Raw genomic sequence first — 26099 nt, forward strand, 5'->3', positions numbered from 1 at the left:
CACATGGCTCTTACATTCCAGGCAGCTCATGACAGCTACCCCGGGATCAGGTCCACCTTCACTGCCTAGCACAAAAAGTACTCCTAAGTATTCATTAAGTGGAATTTTTTTCTAGCTCCCTCTTGCCCTCCAACTCCCAGTCCCCAAATGCTGTTTCCTCAGGAAACCTGCCAAACTCAGCCCTTCATTATCTGATTAGCCCTCCAATACACCTTTCCTTGTTAAATTCTTAGTTCTGATTTGCCCACATAGCCTAATGATGGGACAGGGAGGACACAGGTCAGAGCCACATCTTCCCCTGACACTGACACCCGTCTGGGGGAGCATTCCTTATGCTCTACTGTCTCAAAGGACACTACGCCATTACTTCAAAGCTCTGACAACAGTCATAAGCACTGCCTGTGGAGCTGGATTTCAGGGTCCCTAATATCAACATCCAGGTATATCCTTCCTCTTTAGAGATCAGCTAGTGGTTCTGAGAATTCTTTTCGAGCAAGCACGGCCTTCTTTTATTTTGTTACTAAAGTCCATCTAACTTGTTTTGTTTTAAAAGTGACTTGGGCTATAATGGAAGAAAATGTCACACTGGGGCCTGAAATTACTACACTGTGCTATGTTTGCTTAAGATTAAAAATTAGTTTCATCTTCCCTTCCCAGGAACATTCCCTCCTGGAAGAAAAAACCCTGACTAGACCATCACCAAGCTCAAAGGTCCCAGAGCTAAATGCAAGATCTGGGTAGACTTAACCCAGTGTTTCTCAGTATCAGATTCCCCGCTAATAATTCCCAATCACCACTTAGCCTCACAATGATACCATCAGCTGTCTAGTCCTTACCTTCAGGCTTAATGCAACAAAAGTAATTCATATGAGAGCACCTGCATGGCTCACTCAGTTAAGCATCCAACTTCTGGTTTCGGCTTAGGTCATGATCTCATAGGTCGTAGGATGGGGCCCCACAATAGGCTCCACACTTAGGGGGAAGTCCGCTTAGGGGTTCTCTCCCTCTGCCCCTCCCCCTAAATGTGCACTCTCTCTCAAATAAATGAGTAGGTCTTTATTTTTTTTTAATTTTTATTTATTTATGATAGTCACAGAGAGAGAGAGAGGCAGAGACACAGGCAGAGGGAGAAGCAGGCTCCATGCAACGGGAGCCTGATGTGGGATTCGATTCCGGGTCTCCAGGATCACGCCCTGGGCCAAAGGCAGGCGCCAAACCACTGCGCCACCCAGGGATCCCTGGGTAGGTCTTTAAAAAAAAAAAAAACTCTCCCCCTCTCACTCTGCCCCTCCCCTCCTCTAAAAAACAAGTAATTTCATATAGATGTAAAACAAATTCCAAAAATACAATAGAGCACAGGTGAAAAGCAGGCTTCTTTCTGAGGCTCTCAGGTGAGCAGGCTGGGTTTCTTCAGTAGCTGTCCACAAATGACACATTTAATGTGTCTCTAAACCCATAAACAAGTACATCTCTCTTTAATTCACTTCTTGTTGATTTTTTTAAAATGTATTTATTTATTCATGAGAGACACAGAGAAAGAGAGGCAGAGATATAGGCAGAGGGAGAAGCAGGGAGCCCAGTGCAGGACTCGATCCCCAGACCCAGGATCATACCCTGAGCCAAGGGTAGATGCTCAACAACACTGGTATCCCTTTTTTTTTTTTTTTTAAGACTTTATTTATTTATTCATGAGACAGAGAGAGAGAGAGAGAAAGGCAGAGACAGAGCAGGTTCCATGTAGGGAGCCTGATGTGGGACTCGATCCCAGGACTCCAGGACCATGCCCTGGGCAGAAGGCAGGCACTAAACCGCTGAGCCACCCAGGGATCCCCCCCTCCACATCCAGTGTGGAGCCCAATGAAGGGCTTGAACTCATTACCCTGAGACAAAGACCAGCTGACATCAAGAGTCAGATGCTTAATCGAATGAGCCACCCAGGCACCTGTCTCTTTAATGAATTATTTAAGATTATATTTATTTGAGAGAGAGAGAAAGAGAGAGAGAGAGAGCATATGAGGGGTGGGGGGAAGTAAACTCCTTGCTGAGCTTGACACAGGGCTTGGTTCCCAAGACACTGAGATCATGACCTGAGCTGAAGGTAGATGCTTAACCTACTGAGCCACCAGATGCCTCTCTTTAAATGGTTCTTAAAGCTCAAATGAAATAACATAGCTCATAATTGTTACTTTTTAAATTTTACTAGAACTGGGAGACTTCTGCCCTGGTGGCTGGACCCACCTCCTCACTCACCCTTGCTGCTTGTATCACATCTAAGTGTCTGTATCCCACCTGTTTTGCTCTCAAGGTGCTCTCACTTTTATACTTGCATTCTTCTGGGAGGAAATCTGAGCGTAAAATCCTAGATGTGGAATTGCTGGGTCAAAGGTTATATACATTAGAATTGACAGATATTGGCAAAATGCCTTCAATTTACATTCCGACCTACAGATATGAGTGACTTTTCCCTTACAGTCACTAAAACTGAGTTACTGGCAAATCCTTCATTAACAACATAAAAAGGAAGAGGAAGGAGAGTGGGACAAGTAGTTTGCCATGATGGGCAGCAGGAATCATAAATTTGAACTGGGAGTAGTGGCACTTGCTGGTCAGCCAGCATGACAGTATGGGAGGGTAAGCATCCAGATGACTAATGAGTCAAAACATGGTGCTATGTTTTTCTAGTCAAACTTGACTACCTCAGAGGAAAATTGCTCTGGAGAATTTATGGGTGAATGACTCCAAATAATAAGGTATTTGTGGTGCTCTTTGCTCCCATTGTTTCTTCCCTGGACCAGTCCTCTGAACCAGGCCACCCCCTGGGCCCACCCCAGAACAACTCCAGGCTCAGGGCAGTGGGAACACAGATACAAGTGCTGAACATAAGGACAAGAGAGGGAAGCTAGAGACTATTTTGGGGCTCCCAAGTCTAATCTTCATCCTGTGGTTTCACTGTTCTAGAAAACAATAAACTTTTCCAAATCATTATGTCCAAATCGAAGTTTAAGGCCTGTTGTTCTTCAACTGAGGAGCAGGGCCTGACAGGAATGCTGGAGACCAACTGTCCTGGAGGTGGCACTCTTGGGGCCCTGAGGAAAGACCCATCTATCCTAAGGTTCTATCACAAGAACCATCTATCCCTTAGGTAAGCACAGTACTCACCAGTCCACACTTATCTCTCTCTCAGATTAGCCTAACGTATGACCATAGACAATCAACCCAACAGAAAGCGGTGCCCACAAGAGCAACTCACATTCCAAAGCCCTAAGATGACCTTCCTAACTCTCTATCATGCTAGTTCCTGGTACGAAGACTGACTGGAAAAACCAGGGGACTTCACCAAGATGAGAAGTAACAGGAACTGGGAGCCATATCCTGCCAGGAGGACCATGATACAAACCCTGGAGAAGAACACCAGGACCAGAGAGAAGGAGCATGAAGCTCCTTCATTATGGTTTCATTATCTTCTAGAGCCATACATCAAACTACTGATGGATGAAATGACCAGTATCTAAGACATGGTTCAAAATTATGTGGGGTGGGGTAGTGGTTTGAGGCGTGAGTAGAGATTCATTGTACTAGTCTTTTAATGCACTTGAAATTCTCCATAATAAAAAGTTCAAAAATGAAATACAAGAGACATATATACAAAATTTCCAGTAATTAAAACATCAAATATATCCAGTATTCTTTCTTAGGCACATACCAATAGAAGACATGGACAAGAACATTCCTATTAGTATTATTCATGATGTCAAAAACCGGACACAGTCCAAATGTCTACCAACAGGAAGAAAAGTAAATTGTGATATATTCATATGAAATACAATTGCTGTACAGAACCACACAGATGTCAAAGACCTAATGCTCAGCAAAAAAAAAAAAAAAAAAAAAAAAAAAGACAAATGAGAGTACACACATACTCTATCATTCCATTTACATGAAGGTCAAGAGCAGCAAAACTAAGCCTAAGGATAAAGGTCAGAAGAGTGGTTACTCTTGGGGATATGATGACGGGGGAAATACATGATAGAACCTTCTGGAAATGTTCTATATCTTGATCTGAGTAGTATATACATACATAAAAATGTGTTGAGCTATACATCTATGATTTTTGCCTTTTGCTACATGTATAAAGTACGTTTCAATTTTTTACAAAGTGGTAACATCAAAACAAACAAACCCAAATGCTACTAGTTACCAGGAGATTCAGTGAAACAGCTTTATCTATAAAAGAATATATTTTCCAGCAGCCCAGGGGACTCAGCGGTTTAGCACCACCTTCAGCCCAGGGCGTGATCCTGGAGACCTGGGATTGAGTCCCATGTCAGGCTCCCTGCATGGAGTCTGCTTCTCCCTCTGCCTGTGTCTCTGCCTCCCTCTCTGTGTATCTTGTGAATAAATAAATGAAATCTTTAAAAAATGATAAAATAAAAAGAATGAATGAATGAACGGATTTTCAAAGCTTGAAGAATGAGAAAACTCAGCTCTGGCCTAGGATAAATTGGCCAGGGCCTATTACCTGCTGACCACCTGAGGTTCAAGGACTTCCTCTAAGGACTTTGACTACTAGCTGATTACATGCACCAAAGAACACCAGAACAGCCAACACCAGGAAACAAGGCTTTAACTCCTGCTTTACCACCCCCAAGTAAGTAGCCATACTTGTGTCTCACAAAAATCTTTAGTTCAATTTTTTAAAAGATTTATTTATTTGAGAGAGCAAGAGAGACAGACGGAGCAAGTGGAGGGGGAGCAGGAGAGAAGTCTTAAGCAGACTCCTTGCTGAGCAGAGGCCCACACTCTGATCCCATGATCCTGAGATCACAACCTGAGCGGTAAAAAAGAGTTGAAGCAATTCAATTTTTAAATGTAATGGTGAAGATCTCTCACAAAGGAGATTCAGCACTCCCCTCACTGTCATGCTGGGTGCCTGACACCCACTCCTCTGGGCAGCTCTGAGCATTGCTAAGCAGCTTCTGCAGCCCTTCCTGCAGCACAGCCCACACCTCCTAACTCTGGAATGGAATTCCTTACATTCTCCTCCCTAAAAGACAATCCTCAGAAAACTTGGATTCAAAACAAGAAAACAAAACCTGGTCTATCTCCTTAGGCCTAAGCAACCCTAGTGGACAGACACAATGCATGCAAAACTCTGAATTTACTTGGCTTCAAAATTACCTATGTATAAAATAAACAAAATTATGAATGTATGAAATAATACATAATAAACCTAACACCACAGGCACGTGTTAAGTATCTCAGCATTAGGGGAAGCCCAGAAAAATCCTGGTACGGTCCATGATGCCTCCTCTCAGGGGCAATTCCCGATTGATGGGCAATGGACTCAGTATATACTAAGGCTTCAGCTAAACACTAACACGGTTCTTTACCTCCAGATCCTCACAGCAATAATGGATTAGGCAGCGACTGTTCCGTTAGAGTTGCCCTCACATCAGACACAGGCTTGGGCTGCCCATCAAACTCTGGGCTAAGCTAAGCTGGGCGGGGGTGGGGGGGTACACGGGGTGACTGCAAACAAGAAAGCCAGGGCCAGCTGACAAGTTCCCAGGCCTGGAGCCTGGGCCTACTCTTACACTGAAACCACCTCTGGCCCTCCACATGCCCGCATCCTCAACCACCTGCCAGCACAGCAGCAGCACTGGGAGCAGACACACTTCCCTATTCTGAAGGGCAAGTTCATGTCCCCACAGCTCACTGGTCCTCACATGGGACCAGCATGTGAGGCACGACCATAGCCCACACGAGCATTCCACTGTTTGCCCAGCCCACCAGCCTGATGGCACAGAGAGGAGCAGGGTCTGGATTCGGGCTGCTCTTCATGTTCTACCCATTTCTCCATTTCCTTACCGCTGGGGCTGTGCCCTACCTACAAGAAGAAAATCATCTGAAACAGCTTTCAAACACAGAGAAAAGTTGTAAAACACAATACTTACGGGACAGAGTGCGAGGCAGGCAACCATTTAAATCATCAAGACCAACACCTTGGGACACCTGGGTGGCTCAGCGATAGGGCACCTGCCTTTGGTTCAGGTCTGATCCCAGGATGCGGGATCGAGTCCCACATCAGACTCCCTGCGAGGAGCCTGCTTATCTCTCTGCCTCTCTCTCTCAGTCTGTGTCTAATCATGAATAAATAAATAAATCTTTAAAAAAAAAAGACCAATACCTTCATCTTAGAGATGTGTAAAATAAGGCTTCCACAGTCCCCAAGACGGGGAGCAATCAAACAGGACAAGAATCCCTCTCCTTGGCCTTAAATCTTTTTCTCATCAGAACATCATATAAAAAAGGAAGGAAGCTGAAGAGAGGGGACAAGATGGGGGACAGACAGGGAAAGGTAGAGGCACTAGGAATCAGGGAGCAGGGAGGGCCTGAGAAGTGGATGGTGCTGTGAGCCCATCCCCATGAATTAGGCCAGGAGACATCCATGCTCTTCCTCTTGCAACACTTGTCATACCAGTACTGGAGAGACTGGTTTGACAAGGACTGCAGAGCCACTGAGAGGCTGGGCTGGGCCTGGGGCCTCTCTTGTTCTCCCATGGAAGTGGTGCTATGGGTACCAGCTATGAGCAGTGTTGAACAAGAGAAAAGCAGCCGTACAGAGGAAAGATGCAAACCACCCCAGCCATGCCAGAGGGTCCAAACCTGAGGCTGATCAAGCCACCAATTCACAAGAAGCATGTAGAACAGCATGCTGACTTATGCCCTAAGACACTGAAGACTCCACAGGTCTAAGGGTCCAGGGTCTTGAGCAGATAATTGCAAGGAAAAAAGAGAGGGGGTATCTGTAGATTAAAGAGACTTAGGGATCCCTGGGTGGCGCAGCGGTTTGACGCCTGCCTTTGGCCCAGGGCGCAATCCTGGAGACCGGGGATCGAGTCCCACATCGGGCTCCCGGTGCATGGAGCCTGCTTCTCCCTCTGCCTGTGTCTCTGCCTCTCTCTCTCTCTCTGTGTGACTATCATAAATAAATAAAAATTAAAAATAAAAATAAAAAATAAAGAGACTTAGAAGATATATGAAGTTTTAAAAATGGACAAAATTAAACTACAGTGCCTAGGGATACCCATTTGCAAGATAAAGCCAAAAAGAAGGGACAGTGATGCCTGGGTGGCTCAGCAGTTGAGCCTCTGTCTTCAGCTCAGGGCATGATCCCAGAGTCCCGGGATCAAGTCCCACATCAGGCTCCCTGCATGGAGCCTGCTTCTCCCTCTGTCTATGTGTCTGCCTTTCTGTGTGTCTCTCATGAATAAATAAATAAAATCTTATTAAAAAAAAAAAGAAGAAGAAGAAGGGACATCTCAGTGGCTAAGTTTAACAACAGTTTAAGAATGTATTTTTAGGGACTGAAAATACTGAATCAACTGGCTGAATCAGTTGATAGAGCATGTGACTCTGGATCTCGGGGTGGTGAATTCAAGCCCCATGTTGGGTGTGGAGCCTATTTTAAAATAAACAAATAAATAAATATATTGTTTCATTAAGATAAAGTGATACTACAACAGAGTGAATGCAGAAGCAAATATGACAGGGACACCTGGGTGGCTCAGCGGTTTAGCGCCTGCCTTTGGCCCAGGGCATGATCCTGGAGTCCCGGCATCGAGTCCTGCGTCCGGCTCCCGGCATGGAGCCTGCTTCTCCTTCCTCCTGTGTCTCGGCCTCTCTCTCTCTATCATAAATAAATAAATAAATCTTTAAAAATAAAAATAAAATAAAATCGAGTAAACATAAAACCAAACCAACCCTGGAAAAGCTTAAAGACTATGCAAAACAGCACATGCAGAAAGAGAATCCAGCCAAGACTGAACACAGAGGGTAGCACCACAGGCAACTAAGTGGGTACCTCTAAATCTGGGGTTTGGCATTAGGAAGCCCCCAGCCCACTCCCCTGGTTCCACATTCCAACATCTCAGTTAATTATTAAGCTGATATGCAGCCTCCTTTAGCCATTGCTCAACTAGTCCCCAGGGACAGAGTAAAGGTGTGCTGTTTAAGTGGGTGACCAAAATGTGTCCCCTCCAGGCATTATTCCTCCCACTGCAGATTTTCCTGACTCTCACAGCCTGAAGAGTTTTTTTTTTTTTTTTTTTTTTAATTTTTTTTTTAGCCTGAAGAGTTTTAACTTGCTTCCCTGTAAAGCACACCAGCATTCCCTTTCCTATTCCACAATTCCTCAACTCTGGCTTAGTCCAACATCACTGCTTTAGTTTCTATTCAGAAGCTACCTCTCCACCATAAATCCATCATCTCAGGGCTGGCTAAAGTCTCTATAAGCATCTCCCATCCCTACTGCTAGCCAACTTGACCCCAGAGTGGTTTCTAGTCCCCACCCCCCTCCCTGTCCCCGTGACTCCTACCTCCTCCAGCAGACTTGGGGGATTAACAGAAAAAACCTAACAAAGTTCTTTCTCTCACTGCTATCTTCTCCCTCCCCTCTCTTTTCCAGTTTCATCTTCTCTAATCCCTCTCCCATCTCTTCCTGCAGCTTTCTCAGTTATCTCCCAAACACACACCTCCTGCCCGCCGCACACCCTTATCCAAATCACCACCAAACCAAGAGGGCTCCCACAGTTCACTCCCAATCTCTGAAACACCATTTTGCAGGCCCCACCACCGGAGACACACCTATGTGTGCCTAAATGTCAGCCTGGCTTTGAAAATAATCTAGAACTGTAGAGCTGCCCAATCACTGCGTCGCACACTTGAAATGAATGTACCACTGTGTGTCAACAATACTTCGGTAAAAACATAATCATAAGCATCATCATCATCATCATCTAGAACTGCCTCTTAGCCTCTCCTTGATCCCTCATATCATCCTCTGAGTTGGGCCTAGCTTCCTACTCCCCCTTATGATGAATCAGAGGCACTCTGACTGCCTATGATCACTTCCTAAGGGTGGGACCCTCAGCCTCTCTAAAACATACTTTTTTCTGAGGAAATAATCTTCACTCTTCTTCCTTCTTTTGCCTGGTTGGGGCAGGGCCTGTCTCACCTATTACCAGATCCAACCCTGTAGCCTAGCACAGTGCCCAGGGCATGACAGGGACTGGAAAAACACCTGCTGAATGAAGGAACAAATCACTGAAACCCAGTGTCAACAGGACAGGCCCACTGCACACCTGATGACAGGCCTCTTCACAGTTCATAGGCAAGCCTGTGTTGTAAGGCTGCTTAATAATCAGTGTTTAATCTTAAACACTCCTAGATCAAATTCCTTTTGTTTTTAACTCTTTCCAATTATAAGCAGAGATTCACTAGGTGTACTAATGCACATAAAGGATATTAAGGACCTGACACAAAAGAAACATTTTTTTTTTTTAAAGATTGTATTTATTTATTCATGACAGACACAGAGAAAGGCAGAGACATAGAGGCAGAAGCAGGATCCCTGCAGGGAACCCCATGCGGGACTCAAGCCCAGGACCCCGCCCTGAGTTGAAGGCAGATGCTCAACCGCTGAGCCACCCAGGCGTCCCAAGAAACACTTTAAAATACATACAAAATACAAATAATCCAGTCACCCATCACCTCATATGAATGTAGTATTTCTATGCTTCAGACAACCTACAGGAGCAAACTAGCTAAGGAACATGGGCACCACTATATACATCACTATGTCCTGGTTTTTCTACCTCAGACTCAAACCTGAAATAAAACTGCCAAGGTCAATAATACCCCCACAGTGACAAGAAGCGTACTTCCTTCCACATTGAGGTTTCTCCTGTTCTATTGAGAATCAGCTTCTATACAGTGGCCTCCTCTGGACCACACTGGTTCTGCACTGTCTGGGATGACTCCCAGGCTGGGAGCGGCCCTGTGGGCTTTTCTTCCCCTCTGGCCTATTAGAGGATTTAGAGTGAGCATTTACAGCTTTATTTTCAACTCTCCTCTGGTGGTATCAGGTCATTTTCTTATCTGATACCAACCAGAGCTCTACCTTCATCTGCCTCTAACACAAAGGTCAGAAACCAAATGCCTTCACTATCTGGAAATCACCTGGAGACTTCTCCACTGGAAACCCAGAGGCAGTTCCCGCCCAATATAAAATCATAAAAAACACAGGGCCTGTATCACCCGGAGGCTAGAACCCAATTTTTGTCTTTAGTACAATTATTCCCTGCTTTGAAATTGGGCACCACTGCCTGTACCCTCACCTCATCACACCCCAAAGATTTGTGCTCAGTTTGTCCCTCAAGGAGTCAAGGAAGCCCATAACAGTTCTGTTTTCCAGGGAGAATGATGACTTTATACAGTAAGGTTCAGATATTCCATACTAAGTTTCTTCCTATTAACCGAAAAGAAAAGAAGAAAAGAAAAGAAAAGAAAAGAAAAGAAAAGAAAAGAAAAGAAAAGAAAAGAAAAAAAGAAAAGAAGAAAAGAGAAAAAAAGAAAAGAAAAGAAAAGAAAAGAAAAAAGAAAGACACATAAAATTCCCGTTCTAAAGAATTCCAACCCTAGAGCTCTATTGAATTACATGTTCCAGGGATGGCTGGGTGGCTCAGCAGTTAAGCATCTGCCTTGAGCTCAGGGTGTGATCCTGAAGTCCTGGGATTGACCTGCATCGGGCTCCCTGCATGGAGCCTGCTTCTCCCTCTGCCTATGTCTCTGCCTCTCTCTCTGTCTCTCTCATGAATAAATAAATAAAATCTAAAAAAAAAAAAAAAAAAAGAATTACATGTTCCAGGTACAGAATCTGCTGCTGCCATCATATAACCAGGAGCACCCACTTGTTCCAAGTCCCTTATAATGCATGTTGGCTTCAATGTCAAAGTTTTATAAGCTACCCTGTCAGAAGGTCAGATGGTCATGTGGGGGAAAAATAAGTACAGGCGTAGTCCTTTGGCAAGCAAGGGCTTTTACTGTAAGGCATGCACTGCTGTTGATAACTAGAAAAGATATAAGACGTTATACAGGAAAGAAAACGGAGCGCTTTCAGTCACTCAACTCACATGGCAACCTTGCTAGTCTATACTCCTACTTCACTGGTGAGATTCAAGAAAACAAAAATGGGCACAATCTCCAAAGAAACTCCTTAAAAATCTAAACAATGTTAGGGTACCTGCCTGGCTCAGCTGGCGGAGCATGTGATCTGGGGGTTGTGAGTCTGAGCCCCACACTAAGCAAAAGACTACTTAAAAAAAAAAAAAAACATCTAAACAATGTTGGTTAGTTCACAGAGAGACCCTAGTCCTCAAACTATTTCAGTCCTCTACTCATCTTGACAGGGGCCAATGCCTCAAAGGACCACCAGCCCTAACAAGCCACCAGAGCACTCAAAGTTCCAGAGAGAAGCGAGCAGTCAAGGCAGAGCTGCTTTCTGGGATGTACCAATGGGCTTGAGTCTAGGTTTGTTTGTTTCCATCAACCATTTGCTGCATATAAAATCACCTATCACAGGGCGCTTGGGTGGCTCAGGTTAAGTAAGTAAGCTTCTGACTTTGGCTCAAGTTATGATCTCGGGAATCCTAGGATAGAGTCCCAAAACTGGCTCCTCGCTGGGGGGGGCGGGGGTCTACCTCTCCGTCTCCAGACTCTGTCCCTCCCCCTGCTTGTGTTCACTCATGCTCTCAAACAGATCTTTAAAAAAAAAAAAAAAAAATATCGGGCAGCCAGCAGCCAGGGTGACTCAGCGGTTTAGCGCACCTTCAGCCCAGGGCGTGATCCTGGAGGCCCGGGATCGAGTCCCATGTTGGGCTCCCTGCATGGAATGTGCTTCTCCCTCTGCCTGTGTCCCTGCCTCTCTCTCTTTCTCTCTCTCTGTCTCTCATGAATAAATATTTTTTAAAAAATCACCTATTTACATATAAAATTACAGAAGACAATAAAAAACACCTCTAAACACGTAATTCAACCTAAGAAATATAACCAGCCTTTATTATTAGACTCGTAGTTTATACCAGAAAGTAAAAGGACAAATATTAACAAGCAGTAATTATGGAGCAGTGCAGGGCATATTACCAGTCAACCTTTCTTTTCTTTTTTTTAAGTTTTATTTATTTAAGTGATCTCTACACCAAACGTGGGGCTTGAACTCACAAGCCTAAGATCAAGAGATGAAGAGTCAGATGCTCTACCAATGGAGTCAGCCGGGTGCCTTCTCAATAGTCTATGGGAAGGATGTTCTATCCCAATTTTTCCTTAGGCAGAGAGGTCAAAGGCCTACTTAAGGCCACAGCAGGATGCAAGAGTCCCACGGGACTCAGTACATCTGGTAGGTTCCTTCCTCAGGGCCCCATTTCTACTGCTGAGGACACTCAGTGTTTTCACTGTTCAACCTCATCAGGCTTATGCCTGCCAAAACTCTTGCTGGTCTTGCTAAAATGCAAGGACCTTCAGTAAGCAGATTTGACCTCTTGAGGGAAGTCATGACCCAAAATACTATGTACGACCCGGCACAATCTGAAAGAAGTTCTCCTCAATACTACCTTACAATAAATGCTGGCATTTGCAGTGGGATATCAGCATGGCAAGTATGTTTTATTTCTTTATTTGATAAAAAACAAAATGCCACTTCGAATCCTAAAACCGAGAAAAGAGAGGTATCACTCTGATCAGGCAGAAGGATAAAATAAGCTACATTTTCCCCCTTCTAATAAAAGGGAAAAAAAAAAAAAGGTAGGAGGAAGGCAAAAATCCAGAGTAGTGCTAGTGCCAGCTGTTCCTTTCATAAGATACTTCCACAGAAGACAAAGAAATCATACATATTGAAGCATCATGGAAATAATGGAATTTTTCTTACTCAGATAATCAACAACAAATTACAGGACCATTCCAAAGTCTCCCTATCTGGGTTTTAGAGAAACAACAGTAGCCATCCACGCGATCATATAGACTTCATGTAGAAAAGCCCTTAGCAAATTTCAAGAGGGTTTGATCAGGCCTTTTTCATCTTCCTGCCATACCAGCTCACTCACCTACTCCTCACAGAATCTCCTAACACACAACAGCTGACCACATGTCCGGCTCCCTGTATGAAGCGAACATCCCTGAAAAAGAAGCAGCCTGTCTGTCCACTCACCAAAACTGTAAGTACCTCATACTTTTTGCCAGGGACACATTGGCCTGTGGTCAAGAGAACGGCCTGATGACCAAGGAAGACATTATGATATCAGCAGAGAGCCCCTATCCAGAACAAACCTGTTTTTTCTAAAAAGCTGAGTCCCTCTGGCTTCCCCTATCTAGAGAATCATATTCTGGCATTTCATATCTTCAACAGTTCTACAGTTGATTAAGGCTAAATCAAATATTTTCCAGCTTTACTGAGATTAAATTGAGGGCCAAAATAAATTTTAAAAAATTTAAAGTCTAATTTCATTCACAAATAGATTAATCTATGCTTCCCAGAGGATTCCAAACGTAAGAAAGGCCTGGATGGAGTGTGCCCAACCTCCTGTGACCAGGCAATAAATAAGTCACCCTTGGGAGCAGCAGGCCTGCTTCTCCAAATATGGCCTCAAACCTGCGGCAAGAGTGAGCTCAGGCCTGCAAAGGGGTCCACAAGAATGTTTATCAAGTCGTGACAAAAGAGGGCAGAGCTAGGGGCAAACGAAGCACAAATACCATCCCTCAGAACAGTTCTGAAAGGCAGGGTAGCATGTGAGGAAATGACTGCTTGCTGGGCCCTCAGCATCCAGGAACCACAGCAGACAGGGCAGAGGCCACAGCAGACCTGACACTGACGTGGAGGGCTGTGCCTGCACAGCCCACAATGGGCCCTATTCTCCCTAGAAGCTCATGGCAGAAGGGAAGCAGGGAGGCAAGGACATTCCTTCACTCCCTCACACAGACGGAAAGGGCAGAGGCAGCCCAGGGCACCAGAGGCATGCAAAAGAAGAAAGCATGAGCAGCCATCTTCCTTTCCAGCTTTTTGAAATCAAGAAGAAAACCTCCTAAAAAACAAAAACAAAAACAAAAACAAAAAAACAGAGACCTAAAGTGCCATCTGATTAAGGTGGCATTGGGGGTAAATTAGATGACTTATATGAGAGTCCCCTCTCTGGTCAGCAGTGCCCAACCAGAAGCAAAACACACTAAGAGCTTTGAGGGGACAGAGGACCCCACAGGCCCTGCTCAAGACTGGTACTGCAAGCAGAAGAATCAACTTTTCCTGCCAAGAATTTCTTCCGAGCATCAAGGAATCCACTCACTTTTTAAAGTAATTTAAAACTGGAAAAAGCAAGGGCAGGGGGTGGGGGTGAATGGGTGACGGGCACTGAGGGGGGCACTTGACGGGATGAGCGCTGGGTGTTATTCTGTATGTTAGCAAATTGAACACCAATAAAAAATAAATTTACTATTTAAAAATAAAAACTGGAAAAAATAGGGATCCCTGGGTGGCGCAGTGGTTTGGCGCCTGCCTTTGGCCCAGGACGCAATCCTGGAGATCCGGGATCGGATCCCACGTCGGGCTCCCGGTGCATGGAGCCTGCTTCTCCCTCTGCCTCTCTCTCTCTGTGTGTGTGACTATCATAAATAAATAAAAATTTAAAAAAAAAAAAAAAAAAACTGGAAAAAATACATCTTCAAACTGGCAAACAGTATTTTAAGTCTATACTGTTGACCCTTCTGACAAAATATTGTGATCTTTTCCAGGTAAGCAGAAGCAACAGTTGGTAGCACAAATCCAGAAGACAGAGTGAGACAGGAATCCTGTTATCTATTTGTGACTTTAATGAATTCTATTTTTAGATCTTTAATAAAGAGCTTCTCTTCTAGTCTCCTCCCACTAAATTTCTCCACTCAGGCAATTCAATCTTCCCAATACTGCTCTGTCTAAAAATATATAAGACACTTATTCAGGCATGCTTAACATAATAGGTAGAGCAAAGTTCTCTACACTTCCTCATTTTCCACAAGACTCAGAATCCACCCCAGCTCAAGGGCTGGCTACTCATCAGGCTAGTCTCTGTTATTTAAAAAAAAAAAAAAAAAAAAAAATCCAGTAAGCAAGACTCCCTGAGGCAGATCCAAGGCAAAGACAACCTACCAGCCCAAACAGGAGAATACATAGGATTTTTACAGTAACAAGAGATTCGTGTTTTATGGAGACATTCCATAGTAAAACAAGGGTCCGGAAAATGGATGATGTCCCAGGTTCTAATTAATAGCCAAATTAAAAGGAAATGCAATTTAGAATTTCATTATTGACTGTATAATTTTTCTTGGCAAAAAATGGCTAGAAGATCAACCCAGTCCTAGAGAACTGAGCTAATTAAGACAGGCATTTATGACAACCAAGGCAAAACTGGTTCACTTCTGCTATAGACAGACAGCCTTAGGAATCTTAAATAATCCCATTTCAACTCCCAGAATGCTTGAGGGGAAATGTTCCCAGCACAAAGAGAGGTAAAACAGAAACGACCATATCATTTGCAAAAACAAACATTTTCCAAGTCCACTAATCTGTTTCAGTACATAGATACCAACTACTAGAAAGAAGTCTGGGGGCACTGGGCTGGCTCAGTCAGTAGAGCATGTGACTCTTGATTTCAGGTTGTGAGTTCAAGTCCCATGTTGGGTATAGAGCTTACTTATAAAAAATAATTAAAAATAAATAAAATAGGGATCCCTGGGTGGCACAGCGGTTTAGCGCCTGCCTTTGGCCCAGGGCGCGATCCTGGAGACCCGGGATCGAATCCCACGACAGGCTCCCGGTGCATGGAGCCTGCTTCTCCCTCTGCCTATGTCTCTGCCTCTCTCTCTCTGTGACGATCATAAATAAATAAAAATTAAAAATAAATAAATAAATAAATAAATAAATAAATAAATAAATAAATAAATAAATAAAATAAAATAAAAAAGAAAGAACTCTGTAAGAAGTGCTTGTTTATAGATTCCCATACTTCATATACAAAAATTCAACACCCACAGAAATGAAGAGCAAATGCCAAACAAGAGACCAAGCTAGACACTGGCCACTGTTTCCCTGAATACCACACATCCTTCCAAGTGTCTCACTTGTCCTTTAGCCCCCCTCAACTGGCACTCTCCCCTATATTTAAGAGTATCCAAGGGCTGTGACAGTGTCAAAAGAATAAATCTTTAGCTACACATACCCCCAATGGCAGAGAACATTGAGTATGGGCCTCTGCATAACTATAAAAATTGCACATCCATGCAAGTCACAGAAAAGGGAGTAGGGAAAACATACACCATACCTAAAAACAAAGAGCAATATAAACCTGCCTCACTTGATATTATAGGTGTGCTTCTGCAAAACTCTAAGTCACATCTCACTTTTTTATTTTATTTTTTTTTAAGATTTTATTTATTAATGAGAAACAGAGAGAGAGAGAGAGAGAGAGAGGCAGAGACACAGGCAGAGGGAGAAGCAGGCTCCATGCAGGGAGCCCAACGTGGGACTCGATCCCGGATCTCCAGGATCACACCCTGGACTGAAGGTGGCGCTAAACCGCTGAGCCACCCAGGCTGCCCACATCTCACTTTTTAAAAAAGCTTATATTTAATATGGTGATAAGAGATTATAAAAAAACCTTAATGCCCAAAGATGTTAATAGCAACATTACCTATTACATCAAAGTAAGGAATAACCATCTAAGAACTAGGAACAGGTTAACCATTAGAAATATTAATATTTCGGGGACCCCTGGGTGGCGCAGCGGTTTGGCGCCTGCCTTCAGACCAGGGCGCGATCCTGGAGACCCTGGATCGAATCCCACGTCGGGCTCCCGGTGCATGGAGCCTGCTTCTCCCTCTGCCTGTGTCTCTGCCTCTCTCTCTCTCTCTCTCTATCATAAATAAATAAAAAAAAAAAAAAATTAAAAAAAAAAAAAACCAGTTTAAAAAAAAAAAAAAAAAAAAAGAAATATTAATATTTCTAGAACACAGCCCATGCTATAATGCTAGGAGAAAAGCAGTATACAAATGAAATCTGTGCTATTAACCTAAATTCAGTAAAAGTGCTGCCCAAGGTCTATGGAGGACAGCCAGGTCTCAGGGGATAATAGCTGCTCCTAAGGAGAACTGGTGATTGAAGGGATGGGTGAAAGAAAGCTTTCCCCTGTATAATCCTTTTGAACTTTCTGAGTTTGTAGCATGTGTTGGTATTTCCTACTAAAAGAAAGACGAGGGGTGCCTGGCTGGCTCAGTGGGAAGAACATGAGACTCTTTTTTTTTTTTTTTTTTTTTTTTAAAGATTTATTTATTCATGAGAGACACACACAGAGAAAAAGAGAGGCAGAGACACAGGCAGAGGAAGAAGCAGGCTCCATGCAGGGAGCCTGACGTAGGACTTGATCACGGGTTCCAGGATCAGGCCCTGGACCGAAGGTGGCGCTAAACCACTGAGCCACCCGGGCTGCCTGAACATAAGACTCTTTTTTTTTTTTTTTTTTAATTTCTATTTATTTATGATAGGCACACAGTGAGAGAGAGAGAGGCAGAGACACAGGCAGAGGGAGAAGCAGGCTCCATGCACCGGGAGCCCAATGTGGGATTCGACCACGGGTCTCCAGGATCAAGCCCTGGGCCAAAGGCAGGCGCCAAACCACTGCGCCACCCAGGGATTCCGAACATGAGACTCTTGATCTTGGGGTTGTGAGTTCAAGCCCCACAAGGGGTGTAAAGATTACTTCAATAAATAAAACTTGAAGACTAAAATAGAGAGACAAAGGATTTTTCCTTTCTTTTCTACTTCCTATTTTCCAAATTTCTTAAAGATTTTATGTATGTATTTATTTATTTATTTATTTGAGAGACGGGGGGCGGGGGAGGGTTTGTGTGTGTGTTTGTGTGCGTGCCAGGGAATTGCTGGGAGGGGAAGGGAGAGAAGTAGACTTGGTGCCGGGCCCAGAGCCCCATGTGGGGCTCAATCTCATAACACTGAGCCAAAACCAAGAGTTTAACCAACTGAGCCACCTGTATGCCCCCTAAATTTATTATCTTAAATATATGTAATTACTTGATACAGCTTTTTCCAAACTACAGTGTTTTTTGGGGGGTGGGGAGGTTTTAAAGACTTGATTCAGGGATCCCTGGGTGGCGCAGCAGTTCAGCGCCTGCCTTTGGCCCAGGGCGCGATCCTGGAGACCCGGGATCAAATCCCAAGTCAGGTTCCCGGTGCAGGGAGCCTGCTTCTCCCTCTGTCTGTGTCTCTGCCTCTCTCTCTCTCTCTGTGACTATCATAAAAAAAAAAAAAAAGACTTTATTCATCCATCATGAGAGACACCCAGAGAGAAAGGCAGAGACACAGGCAGAGGGAGAAGCAGGCTCCCCACAGGGAGTCCGATGCAGGAATCGATCCCAGGACCCCAGGATCATGACCTGAGCCAAAGGTAGATGCTCAACCACTGAGCCACCCAGACATCCCCAGGAACTACACTGTTTTAAAATTCCATAATCATTTTGCCAAGTATGGAAGTACCCATCATCTTTCTTTTGCAGAAATCTCTCTGAAATTTTCAAGTCCCTTACCTCGCCTTCTAACACTAGGCTGCTTTAAATCCTCTTAAAAAAAAAAAAAGATTTATTTATTCATGAGAGACAGAGACAGGCAGAGACATAGGCAGAGAGAGAAGCAGGCTCCCTAAGGGGGGCCTTCTACAGAACTCAATCCCAGGACCTCGGGATCACGACCTAAGCCAAAGGCAGGCGTTCAGCCACTGAGCTACCCAGGTATCCCAAATCTTTTTATCTTCCTGCAGAGCAGAGGCCTTGCAGGAAAAGAAGGATCCAACATTGGTGAATGCCCACAACCAAAACAGAATTACACCAAAGGAAGTAGGGAATGCCACTCAGTCTCCTGTCCACCCCACCAATTAGTCACCCTTCTTTGTCAAAGGTAACAAAGAAAACTAAATGTTTTCTGTAGAATTAATCCAGGACCAAAAATTATAAACAATTTCAAAGAGAAAAAAATAATTCCAATGGGGTGCCATACTGGCTCAGAATCTGTACAGCACGAAAGTTTTGATCTCAGTCATAAGTTCGAGCCCCATGCTGGGCACAAAGGTTACTTAATTTTAAAAAATGATAATTAGGGACGCCTGGGTGCCTCAGCAGTTGAGCGTCTGCCTTCTACTCCCAGCGTGATCCCTAGTCCAGGGATGTGTTGGGCTCCCTGCAGGGAGCCTGCTTCTCCCTCTGTGTTTGAGCCTCTCTCTCCTGTCTCATGAATAAATAAAATTTTTAAATCTTTTTAAAAAATGGTAATTTAAAAATTTTCCAATATCTAAAACTTAGAAAATATTTTAACCTCAATGCTATTAAATGCACCCCATGATGTGCAGGACAAAGACATTCAGTCATAAACGTGATTTTTTATATTTAGCTGATTGTTCCCACTAGAAGCCTACTTTTAAAAATGTATGTTTAAAAACAATTTTTAAAATAAAATACAAGGGGATCCCTGGGTGGCTCAGCGGTTTAGCGCCTGCCTTTGGCCCAGGGTGTGATCCTGGAGTCCCAGGATCGAGTCCCACATCGGCCTCCCTGCGTGGAGCTCGCTTCTCCCTCTGCCTGTGTCTCTGTTTCCCTCTCTATGTATGTCTCTCATGAATAAATAAATAATATCTTAAAAAAATAAAATAAAATAAAATACAAGTATAAATTGGGGTGCCTGGCTGGCTCAGTCAATAGAGCACATGGCTCTTGATCGGGGTTGTAATTTCAAGCTCCACGATGGGTGTAGAGATTGCTTAAGTAAATAAAGTTTTTAAAAATTTTTGTTTAAAAAAAAATTTTAAGTATAAGTTAAATCAGCATACTGCTAAAGTTTCATTTGGATTTATTCCCATCCAACAGAGAACTCAAAACAGCTTCACGAACTTAGATACCTTCAGTTTATGATACTGTACCATGGTGTCCCACCATCTTCCTATCCTGGACCCAGAGCTAAGCTAAGAAAACGCTTAGCTATCAAACCCAAAATATAGGAAAATAGGAAACACTATTCATTAAAGCTAAATTAAGGGCAGCCCCGATGGCCCAGCGGTTTGGCGCCACCTTCAGCCCAGGGTATGATCCTGGAGACCAGGGATGGAGTCCCATGTCAGGCTCCCTGCATGGAGCCTGCTTCTCCCTCTGCCTGTGCCTCTCTCTCTCTCTCTCTCTCTCTCTCTCTCTCCTCCCTCTGCCTGTGCCTCTCTCTCTCTCTCTCTCTCTCTCTTCTCCCTCTGCCTGTGCCTGTGCCTCTCTCTCTCTCTCTGTCATGAATAAATAAATAAAATCTTAAAAAAAAAAAAGCTAAATTAAGCCCTCTGGCTGGTATAATTTTGTAAACTACTCTAACATCCTATTTATAGAAATTGCTATCTGAGCAGCATTACTAATGATCAGCGTGAAATACGACGGTCAAAAGGTAAACCAGGTTATGTGTCTCATAGGAAGACTGCTTTAAAATAATACCCAAAGGCATGGACACAGAAAGACCCACTGGGAAATGACCAGATTAATCACGTGTATATTCAAAACCACTATCACCTCACTCTAGGCCTGGAATGTCAACACAAGAAAAGGAGAAAAAGATGGGGGCATAAAAACCAACAGCACAACCCCTTCTTTCTACCTCTACCTTCTTCTTCCTTCAACAGACTCAAAACTGGGGCACAAGCACTATCCCACTCAGAACTTCCAGGGATATCCCACTGGCCCAGCTCAGCCTCCAGGTCAGTCTTTTGCCCAACTTCTCCCCAAAGGACACTTCCTTTGGCTCCACTCCCTGGTCCTGAGGCACGGCCTGGTCTTCCGCTCCTCCATTTTCAGCTGTCCCGAGGACAGCCGCTCATCTTGACTGCCTGCCACAGACTCAGCCTCAGACACTGCCCCCCCAATCCCATTTTGCAGTCTAACACCCCTCTCTATACCAAATCTCTCAAGTCCTCACCAGTGCTTGGTTGATGCTGCCTTACATTCCATTGTCATCTCCTGCCCCTTCTATTCAATAGTAGATCCTTGATGGTACCAGCACCATTCAGGTCCCTAATGTCCGCTAAACTGCCTCATCTTGAAACTTCTTTCTCTCTACTCACTCCCCTGCTGACCACTGTTCTTGTTTAGGTCCCCCATCTCTTTACCAGACCATAACAGTAACCAACTTGCCTCTAGTCCAGTCTCCACACTCACAATGGAGGCTTATATTTATATATATATATATATTTTTTTTTTTTTAATGTTTTTAAATAGGGGCACCTGGGTGGCTCAGTGGTTGAGGGTCTGTCTGCCTTTGGCTCAGACCGTGATCCCGGGGTCCTGAGATCAAGTCCCATATCAGACTCCCTGCAGAAAGCCTATTTTCCCCTCTGCCTATGTCTCTGCCTCTCTCTGTGTCTCTCATGGATAAATAAATAAAATCCTAAAAAATAATACTACTGGGAAGCCTGGGTGGCTCAGCGTCTGTCTTCGGCTCAGGGCCTGATCCCAGAGTTCTGGGATCAAGTCCCACATTGGAATCCTTGCATGAAGCCTGCTTCTCTCTCTGCCTGTGTCTCTGCCCCTCTCCCTCTCTCTCTCTCTCATGAATAAATAAAATCTTTTTTAAAAATTAGAAAAAAAATACTACTAATAATAAATAAATGTTTTAAAATAAACTCTATGTCCAGCATGGGGATCAAACATATACCCTCAAGAGCAAGAATCCCATGTTCTACTGATTGAGCCAGCCAGACATCCCACTGTCACGTCTTAAAATCACCACAGCTGTGCTCCAAGGCCTTCAAGGATCCCTGTTCCTACATAACCCAAATTCCTCTATGGGGCATTTTGGTTCCAATACAATCTTTCAGAACATACAGAAAAGGTGTCCAGTCTTTCTCCCATCCCTTGCCTCTGCTAACCTCTTTTCCTTCCACAGAGTTGTGACCTTCCTGCCATCAACTCCTTCACCAATCAAACCACTAACCTTTCTTAAGGGTCCAGTTCAAATGAAGTCCCACCCTAAAGCCTGCCCTCGCCAGCCTAGGACCCAAGCTCCTTGGCTTACTTCAGCATCATGCCCAGAGCACCAGCACAGGCCCCAAAGAAGGCTCAGACAAACTATAGTTTCTGAGAATGGTCCCTCACAGGATGTTCCTAGAATTCTGTGTGGAGTCCTTGATCACTTCTTCCAAACTGCCCTGGTGCTGTGCCCATCACCAGGCATCTGGGCCTGATGTTCACTAGAGAAGCACCTAACCAAGGCTACCCATCATCAGCCTGATGCAACACAAATGCAGGTGGGCATAGCCAAATATTCAACCTGGATTCAAATCTTAACTCTGCCACACATTGACAGTTGCGTGACCTTGGGAACATTTCCTCATCTAGGACTCTGCTTCCTCAGTCAATATAAAGGATTCTCATAACCATTAGCAATGGTGCACACAGAAGAAATACAGAAGGCCCCTGACCGTGACTGATGTAGTTCGATCACATCACTGACCTAGAAAGCAGGAAAGACTGGAACAACTGTGAGGTAAAGGATTGAATGTACACTCATCTGCATCCAGAATGAACAAGAAAGAAAAGAAGAAAAGAAAAGAAAAAAAGAAAAGAAAAGAAAGAAAAGAAAAAGAAAGAGGAGAGAAGAGAAAAGAAAACACCGCTACTCTGAGATCAATACAACAGCCCTGCCCAACAGAAAACGCAATGCCTCAAGTTCAAGTGAGAGAGATTTTTAACAATTAAATGCCATGCCTCTTCTTCCCTAAATAATCTCAATGTAAGTGGTCCCAGGCCCTGCCCCCATACCTCATCATTCTCAATGTTTGATAAAAGCAAACTTGCAGAAGATAATAGTGAAATCCTTGGTCATGCTTACTCTTTTGACCCACACATTTCTGAATATAGGCTTCTTCTCCCTGCCCCCTTAGCCCCAGCTTGGCACTCCCTCTGCCCAACCTATTCAGCCTCTCAGCTGGCTCCTCATCTCTCCTCTTATTGCTGACCTCACAGCCAGAGGTCCTAAACCCACTCCTCCCTAACACTACCTTTGTGGCCACCAGCAAGATCTTTCTAAACACAGGTCTGGACCATGCCACTCCACTAATTTAAAAGCCGTCTCAGGCTTCTGCAACCTGAGTATAAAGTCTGAGCTCCCACTCACAAAGAGAAAGGCCTAGGGATCCCACTCGCCAAGCTGGAGGACTCACAGGTGCTATTTTAGGAGCTCATGTACATGTGGTTCCAAGTGTCAGGACCTTGCTGTCCCCTAGCTAATTCCTGCTGGCCCTGCAAGCCTCAGCTTAGGAATTCCCTCTCCTCAGGCTCCCAGAGCACCATGTGAGCACACTTAGTGGGCAGATACTATCAATCACAGGTTCCCTAATCCCCACTTCCCTGAAACTGAGTTCCTTAAGGGCAGAACCAACCTCTTTTACATGGGTCCCCTGAACCTACCTCAAAATTAGGCAAGCAGTGAAGCCAAATATTCACTAAGCAAATGAATGTTTCTGTCAAATCAACTTTTTTTTTTTTTTAAGATTTATTTATTTATTCGTGAGAGACAGACAAAGGCAGAGACACAGGCAGAGGGATCAGCAGGCTCCTCACAGGGAGCCTGATGTGGGACTGGATTCCAGGAATCACACCCTGAGCCACCCAGGTGTCCCTGTCAAATCAACTTTTTGAAAACAGTAAAGAGTTGCTCTTCCTCTTTCAACCAAGGCTTACAGCAACAAGAGCTTCCATGTTCCAACCAGGTGTTTGTTGCCTATATAGTACTGCTTATTCTTCCTTTCATACAGTATCCTACAGGCTTTGAACAAGCTCACACTATGCATCCTACTCTCTCCTCAAATCTTAGTTCTCCAAGAAATGGCTCCTCAGGAAAAAAAAAAAAAAAGAAAGAAAGAAAGAAAAGAAATGGCTCCTCAGCCTCCTTTAAACACGCAGGCCATGAGCTCTTATGCCTTGGCTCCACAGCAAAGTTCAATTCAATTACTCCATACTCCAACTAGAGATTTTTATGCCTCTAAGGCTGAATCTTTTTAAATATAGGAATATTTCAAAATTATGTCTCTGAACACTAAGCAAAGAACAACCTGGTAAAGTTACAATATCCCACCTACACCAGACTCCAAAACACCTAGTAGCACATCCAACTCTTTATCTGGACTTATGTCCTATAAACACCACCCTCCCTGCAGTGAGTCTGGGTTCCATGCCAGGAATCGCTTCTCCTCGCTTATTTAGGGAAATAGCAGGCCCAGCTCTTAAGTTAGAACTTTAGGCTATAAACGTGCTGTCCCAGGCTCTAGCTCCCACCAAGGCAAAACTTCATGATCATCGTTAAAACTAATCCCGAAGTAAGTCAGTTTACAAATCTAAGAGCTTCACAGGTCACAGAGATTAAAATAAGCATTTTTAATTAGCACTTGAGTTTGTATGAAATTAACTTGAAATTTATAGCAGGATTCTAAACCGATACATCATTTTCTCGGGAAACACTTTACAAATACACCCGCTGGCGAATCTGGTTTTCCAAACACCAAGTAAAAAGGTGAAAAGGCAGGAGGCTTCCAAAGAAGCTCAAGAGTGTGTGTGTGTGTGTGTGTGTGTGTGTGTGTGTGTGTGTGGTAGGGGGGGTGACCCCAAGGCTCCGAGCAGCTCAGGTCCCAGCGGCTGCAGCGCCCTTCCCCACCTCCTGCGGGGGGTCAATGCCCCATCCTCCGGCTTCCGCCCCCTGGGCCGCGCGACGACCCACTCTGCAAGCCCAGGGGGCGGCCCGAAGGCCGCACACGCCTGCGGCCAACGCGCAGGCCCCGCGTTCCTCGAAGCGCGGGTCGGGCTGAGGCCTGGCCCATCGCCGCGGCGCGGAGCCCGGGCCCGGCCGCGAAACGCCCTGAGCCTTCGCCTTGAGGGGCCGAGAGGAGGGGGGCGGCTCTTCCCGAGCCGCGCCGCTGCCTCACCCGCAAGGACGTCCGAGGCCGTGTCCCCACCCTGGGCCAAACCACGAGCAGCAGCAGGTGTTCCTCGGGAGGCACGGCCGGCCACGGGGACGAGGCCCTGGGCTGCTAGGCTCGGCGGCAGGGGACGGGCGGCGCACTCACCGAGCGCCGGCGGGCGGGCCGCGGCAGGTGCTTGCTACTCCCGGCCGCAAGACGCCGCGCCGCCGCCGCCGCTCCCGAGGGACTCGGCGCCAAGCTGCCGTGCCGCCGCTGCCGCCGCTGCCGCCGCCGCCGCCGAGCCCAAGGAGCGCGAGCACCGCACCGCAGCCTCCGCGCGAGCACGTACCGGGCGCTGAGAGGGCGCCGAGCGCGAGGGCGGGGCGCGCGGCCGGAGCCTAGCAACCGCCTGACACGCGAGTGCCGCAGCCAATCCCGCCGCCAGCTCCGCGCGGCACCGACCGGCAGTCCGTGCGACGCCCGCTTCTGCCTGCGTCCACCGCCCCGCAGCGCGCCGCACCCGCGCACAGACCCCGCCTCCTTCCGAGCCGCTCCGCTCATTGGCCCGCCACGCCCCCGCCCGGAGGGACACGCCCCGTCCCGGAGGCCCCGCCCCGCGGCCGGCCGGGTCCGTCCCCGGGACACGCCCCGGCCCGCCCGGGTAACCCCCCTGGCCTCTAGTCTGGTAGTGGGGGAGGGGCGCGCCCCGCCCAACCTCCGCCCGTCGGGTTCTGAGGCTCGTACAACCGACCCAGGCTGGCCAGGCTCGAGAACTGGCCCTGCCACAGCTGACCCACCCTTCGTTTGGCCCTTCTGATTTCTTTCGAACGCAAATTAAGAGGTATTTCTAAGCCATGAAAACAATTAGGAAGCGTCTTCTAAATTTAAGGATGATTACCTTTTTGCCGGGCCCTTATGCGGATGGGGAAACTGAGGCGAGGGCCGGAAGGGCGGGAAGCTGGCCTCCGTCCAAAGGCCTAGCCCCTAGCAGGCGAGGGCGTCCGGGAAGCGCCTCAGGCCTGACCCTGTCCCCTCCCCCTCCCCCTCCCCCTGCCCCCGGACTCCGGAATCCGATGCCTCCTCTGGCGCCAGAAATAGCTCTGACCCGCTGGTGCTGGTCACTCACTACTTGTAGCCCGCATTCTTTCAGGGGGTGGGGGAGTAAGGAGCAGAGGTTACTGCTGAGGTCCTCCCTTCAACGGGAGGGTCCTAAAGGTGCTCTCGCTCCCCGTAGGGCTTACCTACGCCACCTACCCC

The 26099-nt window shown here is 45.7% G+C and overlaps 1 protein-coding gene across 5 annotated transcripts in view; it reads right to left on the reverse strand.

Moving 5' to 3' along the window:
- The window catches only part of DAG1 (dystroglycan 1), a 71524-nt gene extending 45642 nt beyond the window's left edge, over positions 1–25882 (reverse strand). Inside the window, exon 1 of one of the 5 annotated variants that reach the window (XM_072786208.1) lies at positions 25741–25882. The gene's annotated coding sequence lies outside the window, so the exon portion shown is untranslated. The other 4 variants (XM_072786213.1, XM_072786207.1, XM_072786209.1 and 1 more) reach the window with 4 other exon arrangements.
- Between the last annotated feature and the right edge of the window lie 217 nt (positions 25883–26099).

Source organism: Canis lupus, chromosome 19, assembly GCF_048164855.1.
Source record: "Canis lupus baileyi chromosome 19, mCanLup2.hap1, whole genome shotgun sequence".
Taxonomy (NCBI): domain Eukaryota; kingdom Metazoa; phylum Chordata; class Mammalia; order Carnivora; family Canidae; genus Canis; species Canis lupus.